The sequence below is a fragment of the Cygnus atratus genome, chromosome 10, assembly GCF_013377495.2.
Source record: "Cygnus atratus isolate AKBS03 ecotype Queensland, Australia chromosome 10, CAtr_DNAZoo_HiC_assembly, whole genome shotgun sequence".
NCBI lineage: Eukaryota > Metazoa > Chordata > Aves > Anseriformes > Anatidae > Cygnus > Cygnus atratus.
The window spans coordinates 15,658,943-15,668,815 of record NC_066371.1 but is presented as its reverse complement, the minus strand read 5'-3'; the positions used below and the strand labels follow the sequence as shown (position 1 = coordinate 15,668,815).

The 9,873-nt window shown below is 48.9% G+C and overlaps 1 long non-coding RNA gene across 2 annotated transcripts; it reads left to right on the top strand.

Moving 5' to 3' along the window:
• Positions 1–40: 40 nt before the first annotated feature.
• On the top strand, positions 41–9,357 carry LOC126913430 (uncharacterized). 2 transcript variants are annotated; one of them, XR_007708710.1, is made up of 4 exons: positions 41–731; positions 4,866–5,036; positions 5,612–5,768; positions 6,134–9,357. It is a non-coding gene; the product is annotated as an uncharacterized LOC126913430 (long non-coding RNA). The 2 variants fall into 2 exon arrangements; XR_007708709.1 differs by having other exon boundaries at positions 5,612–9,357.
• The last annotated feature ends 516 nt before the right edge of the window (positions 9,358–9,873 follow it).

The window sequence follows — 9,873 nt, the reverse complement described above, 5'->3', positions numbered from 1 at the left end:
CGCCTGCGCGGCAGCCAATGGCAGCGGCCGGCCGCGGGGGCCGCCGGGAAGGGGCGCTATAAAAGCCCGGGTGCTATTTACGCCGTACAGGGCGGGCGGTGGTGGTGGGTAGCGTGTCGGGAGTCGCGTCGCTGATCCTCTGAGGGGGCCCGGAGCCCCAACCCTCTTCCTCCGCTGTTATTGGGCCGCTGGAGGATGGAGGAGTTCGGCCGCCCCGAGGGTGGCTCTGTGACAGCTGCTGCTGGGCCAGGCAGGGGTGCCGTGGCCTCCGTAGGAAGCTTGGGCGGGTAGGGGCGCTCTGCTCCCCTTGGGGTCTCACCGTGCGACGTGAAGCGAGCGATGGATCCGTGCCCCCTTTGTGTTCGGGGGGAGGCTGCTCTCAGTCCTGCTCTGTCCGTCCGGGCTTCTTCAGCTGGGCGAGGTCCCGCTGAGGGGACCCATGCCCCAGCTGGCAGGCGGGTGGGGGCGGCTGGTGGCAGCCATCAGCCCCCGACACCTCCGAGCTCCCCGCGTTGGTGGCAGGGCGGTCTCCTGCTGGCGTTTGGGGAGAGCGTCCTGCATCCAGGCTCCCCCAAGGGCACGTGGGTGCTGTGATCCTCTTACTTTGTGCCTAATTCTCATTCCTTCTTCCTCTGGCTGAGTTTCCCCTGTCAGCTAACTTTGACTGGCCTTTCTGTGGACCGCTGCCTGGTGTCTGTCGGTGAAGGAACTGCTCGAACCTCCTCCAATAGGTGAGGCTCTGGGACTAGTGCTTTCTGGGAATTGAAAGCTGATTTTTTTTTTTTTTAACAAGTTGAGTAGTAGTTAACATTTGATACAGTGACAACTTGTTTTAAGGCATACAGCTTGTTGCTGGTGCTTGACTGACAGTGACTGTGTGGGGCCCTGGGATGGTTTGTTCACTAGGGTGCCTGGTACACAGCTACCTCTGGCAGCACAGGTATAGTGAGACTGAAATCCATTTGTCTGAAGTCTGTAGGGAAATTATGTATGTGGTTTGGACACTACCTTAGTGGGACTCAAACAGCAACCCCTATGTCATGTCCTTTCTGTCATTTCTTTTATTCTTTCTCTCTGATCGAGGACCTTGTGGTGTACTGCTTTTTTCCTGGTCCAGCAGGAAGTTTGGCCTTTGTTCTGGGCCTGGTTTACAAAATGCTGCCAGGTGCTTTGACTGCAGTACGTGTGTTCTCCTTTGTGTACAGCTGTATCACTTTGCCCAAGGCAGAGCTCTTTGGATTTGGTTGGGTCTGTGGCTCCAGGTTAGGCTTTCACTGTTAAAGTGGGCTTGTGCTAATCAAAGTGCTCTTCAGGAGCTTGATAAGGGCAGAGCTGCCTCCTCCCTCAGAATGGTGAATAGGTTTTAATGGATTGAGAGCTCTGCTTTTAATGGAGATGATAGCCAACAAGCCCTGCTACTAGCTATGAGGATCCTTAGTCTAACTCCCTCTCTGTAAACCACGCCTTTTCAATGCGTCCATAGTGCTGTCTTGCTATGTTCTCCTTTGTGTTTTGCACATCCATGTCATGACAGGCATGGTTTAAAACAAACGTCTGCATTCTGACTTTTACATTATGGGCAGGACACTGCTAGTTGTCAGCTTCAAGGATGAGAAGGTAGCAGAGAGCTGCTGCTCTTTCCACGTGACATGTGCAGACTTCCTGTGCAGACTTTGCTCATAAGTCCAAACTTTTTTTTCCTTTTCCAACTTATTTTTGCCAATATAAGAGTTCATACGGGGGAAAAAGGTTTCTTCACTGACATCCAGGAACAGCTGATACATCTCAGAATATCTTTTGCAGAACATTTTTGCAATCAATTCCACTTATTGTAGTCAGGCAATCTCGCAAGTGTGTTTACAGCTGCCAGAAACAACAGCAACAAAAATTGAGTGGAAGTAACAGAAAGCAGTAGCTGATCAGGGTTTTTCTTTGAGAACACAGTAGGGATTATGTTTTCAATCAAGTTAGTCACCTGGTTGGAGAGCAAACAATTTTTGTGCTGGGAAAGTGAGGACTTGTAAAATCGCGTTCGTAGAAACACAGAATGGCTTGGGTTGGAAGGGACCTTAAAGATCAACCAGTTTTGACCCCCCAGCCATGGGCAGGGATGCCACCCACTAGATCAGGTTGCTCAGGGCCCCTTCCAGCCTGGCCTCAAACACCTCCAGGGATGGGGCATCCACAGCTTCTCTGGGCAGCCTGTTCCAGTGCCTCATCACCCTCTGAGTGAAGAATTTCCTGCTAACCTCTAATCTAAATCTCCCCTCTTCTAGTTTAAAGCCATTCCCCCTCATCCTGTCATCTGAATGAGAAAAAAGTCTCTTTCCATCTCTTTTATAAGCCCCCCTGAAGTACCAAAAAGGTGCAATGAGGTCACCCTCTTCAACCTTCTCTTCAGGCTGAACAGCCCCAGCTCTCTCAGCCTTTCTTCACAGGAGAGCTGATCCAGCCTCTGATCAACTTTGTGGCCCTTCTCTGGACCTGCTCTAACAGCCCCACATCCTTCTTGTGCTGGGGGCCCCAGACCTGGATGCAGGACTCCCAAGTGGGGCCTCCCGAGGGCTGAGCAGAGGGGGACAATCACCTCCCTCCCCTGCTGGCCCCTCCTTTTGATGCAGCCCAGGCTGTAGCTGGCCTTCTGGGCTCCACTTGGGCACAGAGCCATTGACCACCGCTCACTGGGTGCAGCCTTCGAGCCAATTCCTCACCTACTGAATGGTCCGTCCATTAAGTCCTTATGTCTCCAGTTTGGAGATCAGGATGCCGTGTGGGAGCATGTCAAAGGCCTTTACAGAAGTCCAAGTAGATATTGTTTAGCAAAAGTCCTTTCATAATGTACCCTGCTCAAATATTTTCTGTTGGCTAATTGTATTGTAGTTTGCTTTTGTAGGTTGCTTTTAGATATCCTTCCCAGCTCCCAAACATGCTAACCAATATAACACTGTCATAGCATATTATTGCTTTAGAACTACTTAAACTTAGAAGTGTGAAGGTCGTGTATGGTTTTATATATATATAAACATATAAATGCAACAACTTTTCCACGCTGTTCTGGATGTTCAGCTCATCTGAAAGTCAGAAACTCATCTGAACCCAGGCTGCTCAGATTCATAAAGAATGAAAGTTAGCAGGTCAAGCCACTCCAAACGTTTTAAGTGCCCTCCCAGTTTCCTCATATGTGGCCTAGTTAAGCAAATGAGAACTCTCCCAGTGGTGCCAATATAAAAAAAAAAAGGGGGGTGATCTATTTCTTCCATGTAAGACCTTCTTCTTCCTCTGTCCCAATACATGCAGCATTTAGGCCAAGTGCAGGCTTTAACAAATTTGGTTTGTGTACCTGTCCCACAGATACAGAAGCCAGAAGGCCAAGTCACTTGTCTGAAGTCCTAAAAGAAGCAGCCACTTCAAAGACCAGTCCTTTAGCATCCTCCTTCCTGGTGACTGACTGCAGCAATTAACCCGCTTGTGCCTCTCTGCAGGTGTGCAGCTCGCAATGGATCTGCAGCATGGTGTGGGGCAGTACTGCTGTCACAGCAGCCCTAGCGATAGGGAGGGCTCCAGTGCAGGGGATTTTCAGAGAACAGGGAACTGCCCTTCCCTAGGGAGAGGAGCATCGAAACCCTCTGGTTTGCAGGGGAGGAGGTGGCAGAAGCTCCAAAAGGTTGCTAGCTCCTGGTCAAACATAGGGCTTTCAGACAGGTGCAGAGAAATGAAACCCATGAGCTCGGCGCAGTTGGTGTGACACGGACAGGTTTGTGTGGGGCATTGGTGCCTCACTATTTCCTGGCCCAGGGAGCAGTCAGCTCCATGGCAGGAGTGCAGAAGGAGGAAGCAGCTCTGTATTCCCACCGTGAGAAGCCCTGGTGCAGAAACCATCAAGGTGCTGAGGAAGGCAGGCTGCCCAAGAACAGCAGACCCAGCAAGACTCCTGCATACCCAGATGCAGCAAGTCCTCTTGCAAATCCTACAGTGAAGCAACCAGAAAGAAATCTTGGTGTTCTGTATTCCCTGTCCAACTTTAGGTGGGATCCTCCTGGCTTCTTCACGTGAAGGTGATTTATTACTTGAACCTGAAGGTTTGTCTTGCATCTGTACCAGGGAATGTTTATCCAGAAGTCCATACTTCCTGGAGACCCCTGACTGGTGCTTGGGCATGACAGTTTCTAACAGCAGTGAGTTTTACAAGCTTGATCCTTGTTCTTAGCATGATCCACCTTCCTTTCTCCGGCAAGCAGGGCACAAGCAGCTCCAGATGCAGCGCGGAAGCCCTTTCCTATATTTCCCTATCATATTTTTTTGTTGCAAGTCATTTATTTTTCCACACAATCCTTTTAGCTCATGCCTCACTTGAAAGCTGCTTTGAATTTCAATTCACAATTATTCAGCTTTTTTCACACCTACATAGCACCTTTGCTTTAAGCTCGTACATGATGTTCTGCTGTCTTTAAGTGCACAGTAGCTGCTAGGGCAAGAAAATGCAGTAGAAGTGAGCAAGTTTACCTTGTGGTATGTGTGAAGGGAATTAATTGAATTAAAAACTCTATCAGAAAAAATATACAGTTTGACTAGCAGGCAACAAGTAAGACCAGTGAAATTCAGTTTATGCTCAAAGACCAAATTTATACAGAACTTTGAGTTTTTAAGTGGAGCAGGACAGACAAAAAGCAGGTAGAGGTGTTTAATGGGATCCAGCAATAATGCCACTGTACAGAAATTTATAGTGCTTTGCAAAGCATCAGAATATAGAATATAAAGAGAATAGAAGATTTCCATGTTACAGAAAGGTATTTAATATCAACTTCTTGTGCAATTTAGACAAAGGTAATCTGACTGTTCTCTTCCTTTTTTTTTTTTTCTTTTAGAAACATTTGAAAGAGCTCTAATGAGCTATACCGTGAGAAAGTGCACCCTGCAAAAGCCACATCCCTGAAGGACCAGAGCAGGGTGCCTGGCATGTGCTGGGACATCAGGAAGGGAAAGGGCATGCTGACCATGCCCTGCTGCTGGCTGTGTGGCTCGCACAAATTAAACGGGTGAGAACTGAAGCCTCAGCTGCACTCAGTGCACCAGGCTGGGGGTTCCTGGGTGTCTGTGTACCCCAGGGAAACTGTCCTGGAGACCTTCCTGTGTGCAGAAATGAGAGAGAATGCATAATAATCTCTGCTCCAAGTGATGCTAGGACAGATTCTAGGCTGCTTTTGGTGCTGTCTGACAGAGGAGGGAGCTGTTAGCTCACCAGTGACCTGGCTGAGCGAGCAGATGCCCTCCTGGCCACTGGCTTAGCTCCTGGGCAGCCCACAGAGGAAAGATGTCAAATCAGACCTTCAGGAGGTGGACGCTGGCCTGGATGCACCTAAATGTCTTGCTTCAAGTGCCTGTCCGGTGTGGTTTGTGCGTCTGTACAGGGAAAATCCCCAATAACTGGTCTGCAGGGTCAATGGGAGCAGGGGGCCTGTGAAGCTGGTTGGAAGAGGAACGTTTTGGCAGCAGGGTCTTGAACTCTGTTGTGAGAGAAAAGCTGGGCTAGACTGGCCTGAGGTTGACTCAGGCCAACACAGACTGGTTTGAAGTGGGATCCCGATCTGACTTGATCTGCCTTTTCTCCTAGTACAACTCATCGGCAGCCTTCCTGCGCCAGCCAGCAGCAGTGGTACAAAGCATGGCTTAATTATAACCCTGAAAGAAAAAGGATTTCTTTATGAGATGTTGCTCCATGGCTGCTGGTGGCAGAGCTCCACACGAGCCGAGTCGTGCTGGTTTGGCAGGTAGGTGTGGTGGTGATGTGCGCGCGTGGCTGGGCAGTGGGGCTCTGAGTCAGAAGCTCCTGGTGACGTTGCTAAATTCAGTTTACCACAGAGGTCTTTTTCTACTTTACACTGGAGCTGCTTTGATGCAGCCTTTCTACATTCAGAAATATGGCTCAGACCCAGTGCTTGTGAGTCACAGGTATTCATTTGTTAGGCCTTGGCAAAAGGCAAGTAAGAAAAAGTGCTGTCCATGTTACGTGTCTGTGGTCTGGTTTCCACCATGCCCATCTTCTGGTAGCAGTTAGGTGACAACAATTAAACATCAAGGCAACCTGTCTTCCTATCCATGATATAGTGCTTTATTTCTCCCCCTGTGGGGATAGTCTGGATGTCAGGTGACTTCTAGCTACGTAACCTGGGCCCCAGAAGGCAAAGGCAGGGACTGAGAGAATGAAGAACTGCCCACCGTAGGAGAAGACCAGGTCTGAGACCATCTAAGGAACCTGAAAGTGCACAGGTCCATGGGACCCGATGAGACGCATCTGCAAGTCCTGAGGGAACTGGCGGATGTAGTTGCTAAGCCTCTCTCCGTCACATTTAAGAAGCTGTGGCAGTCCGGTGAAGTTCCCAGTGACTGGAAGAAGGGAAACAATCCCCATTTTAAAAAGGGAGAAAAGGAAGACCCAGGGAACTACAGGCCAGTCAGTCTCACCTCTGTGCCCGGCAAGATCATGGAGCAGATCCTCCTGGAAACTCTGCTAAGGTCCATGGAAAACAAGGAGGCGACTGGTTACAGCCAACAGGGCTTCACTAAGGGCAGATCGTGCCTGAAAAATCTGGTGGCCTTCTACCATGGGGTTACGGCATTCACAGATAAGGGAAGAGCAGCTGATGTGGCCGACCTGGTCTCGTATGAAGCATTTGACACTGTCCCCCATGATATCCTTGTCTCTGAACTGGAGAGACGTGGATTGGATGGATGGATCAGTCAGTGGGTAAGGAGTTGGCTGGATGGTTGCACTCAGAGTTGCGGTCAACGGCTCAATGTCCAGGTGGAGATCAGTAACAAGTGGTGTTCCTCAGGGGTCAGTACTGGGACCGGCACTGGTTAACATCTTTGTCAGTGGCATGGGCAGTGGGATCAAGTGCAGCCTCAGCGAGTTTGCCAATGACACCAAGCTGTGAGGTGTGGTCAGCACACTGGAGGGAAGGGATGCCTTCCAGAGGGATCTGGATAGGCTCAAGAGGTGGGCCTGGGCGAAACTCATGAGGTTCAGCAAGGCCAAGTGCAAGTTCCTGCACCTGGGCTGGGGCAGTGCCGAGCACAAACACAGGCTGGGAGACAAGATAGAGAGCAGCATGGAGAGAAGGACCTGGGGGTGCTGGTTGATGAGAAGCTCAACATGAGCCAGCAAGGTACGCTTGCAGCCCAGAAAGCCAGCCTTATCCTGGGCTGCACCAAAATCACCATGGCCAGCAGGGCGAGGAAGGGGATTGTCCCCCTCTGCTCTTGTGAGACCCCACCTGGAGCCCTGCACTCAGCTCTGGGGCCCCCAGCATAAGAAGGACAGGGATGTATTAGAGCGAGTCCAGAGGAGAGCCACAAGGATTATCAGAGGGCTGGAGCACCTCTCCTATGAATAAAGGCTGAGAGAGCTGGGGCTGTTCAGCCTGGAGAATGGAAAGCCCTGGCGAGACCTGACAGTGGCCTTCCAGTGCCTAAAGGGGGCTACAGGAAAGCTGGGGAGGCACTCTTTGTCAGGGAGTGTAGTGACAGGATAAGGGGTAATGGCTTCCAACTAAAAGAGGGGAGATTTAGATGAGACATTAGAAATACCTTCTTTACTGTGAAGGTGGTGAGGCACTGGCATGGGCTGCCCAGAGGAGCTGTGGCTGCCCCATCCCTGGCAGTGCCCAAAGCCAGGCTGGATGGGGCTGGGGGCAGCCTGGGCTGGTGGGAGGGGTCCCTCCCTGCCCATGGTCCCTTCCAACCCAAGCCATTCTACGACTTCATCTGAAATCCTAGTGAGACCCTGAACAGAAAATCTGGGAGCACGCGCTGTCTTTGTTGTGGTTCTGATTCTGGTTTGTTGCTTTGCACCCTATGAAGACAGATTATTACTTGGCTAAGGCTAAGTGAGGAAGTAATACCAAATGCCATATGAACCAATCTCTTTTCTCAGCTCCTCTCAGTGTTCCAAGTCCTGTTCAACTTTCCCCAGGGTACTGGTTCCAGAAATCAGCAGTCTTGCCTTCACCTTTGTAGGTGCACCAGCACCAGGTTCTGAGGTGGTTTGAGTTAATGATAAATCTTGTATGCCTTGTACAGCAGTGACTGATTCACATCAGCTCACTTGATCACTTATTCCAGGGAAATACCACTTCAATTTGCCAGCACTCTGTCCCTGACACAATAAAATGCTTGTGAATTCAAAGCTTTTGGAACTCAGAATGGAATTTTCCTCTAAAATTGTGCACATTGAAATATGGGAATCATACAGAGAGAATTGCTAGACTATTCGATATGAGAAGAGTTTAAAATTAGTCACTCAGACCAAACAGAAAACTTTACTTCGGGCAACTCAGTTCAGACTAATGTGTAGTTGCATAAAAAGTTCCCAGAGAAAAATCAAGGCATAAATTTGGCATTTTATCACTCAATTCCATGCTGAGTTTCCTAGAAGAATATTTTAGTTTCAGTAACTAAGAAGAGGACTGTATCTATCTAGAAAAATACCTTTTTCAGTTAAAGACTTAATGCAATCCTTTTATGTTCTGTTTTTTAAAAAAATATATTTTTATGGACAAGAAGCAGAAGATGCAAGAGCAAATACTGCAAAGACATAAGACTTCCTCTCTTGTATAGGGGGAGAAAAGGTTTTGTAGCTAAATGGGAAAAAGCCTTGCTTCTAGCTTTCTGAGTTTTGGAACAAGTCTCTGTGGGATGCGTGTCACTGGGCCTCCCCAGCCTCTGCACAGTGTTGCATTTCTTCACAAAAATAGGTCTGGTACTGAAGTAAATGGATAAAAATGTGGGAGAAGTACTTGGGGCGGGGGGGTGCAAACTGGATGCCACCCTTCTGGTGAATGGCTCTTGGTTAACTGCTGCCACCAGGCACCTCTATCATTTCAGCATGTAGCAAGCCTGTGTTCCAGGGTTGAAGACCCTGTGCAGTAATACTCAGCAGTGTCCTCAAGGCTCACATCGGTCATTTGTAAGTACAGTGTCTCTAGAGTTGTCCCCAGAGGTGGACAGCCATCCTTTCACAGCCACTGAGTAATCTGCCATCTCCCCTCCGACCTCCTGGATGTGAGCACCTCTCTGCAGCCCCTGCCCAGGAGCAGCTCTGACCTGAGCAAGGCAGAGACCACCCAAATTTAACTCTGAGATTTTTCAGGAAAGCTTGAGAGAGTCCCTGGGGATTTTCAGTTTTCTGTTCTATGCCACAAATTCAGTGTTAGACCGACCCCTGAGGGGCAGCAAGGACCAGTGAAATCTCAGAATGGCCTCATAAAACTTCCAAAGTCTTGAGAAACTGTTTTACCTGTGAATGCCGAGGCAAAGCACTGTGCAACTTTGAGCCAAAATAAAACTATTTGGAAATTCACCTCGACTCAATTTCTGACTTTGCAGATGAGAGTGGCAGTTTCTGAATGATATCCTGGTTAGAAAATCTGACAACTGTCAGCAGAAAATGTGCATCAGCAGTTTATGTACTTTCTGCCAGATTGGTCCCTTATGCCTGGGCTTTTTTGCACTCAAGTGTCACAAAATACTCATGACAACGTTACACATTCGTCCTCCACTGCTTCTCTTGTCTTTTCTCTGGGCTGGATCTCAGTCCTTACCCTTTTCCAGCTTTCTCTATTGAGACTGCAACAAACCCCAGCAATTCTGAGCAATCATTTACACCGCAGGTATTTTTTTTTTCTCTAAGAGTCACGAAAATGGGTGGAATTCTTTCCATTTTCCTTAGATATTTGAGCCTGAGTTAGTTGTCCAGATTCCTAGTGTAGGAAAAACAGAGACAAAACTGAGGCATGGTTTACCTTAGCCTAAAAAATGTTTGTCTGGAGATGCCTCTGACTGAACAGGAATCAATACAGCAACACCGTAACCTAC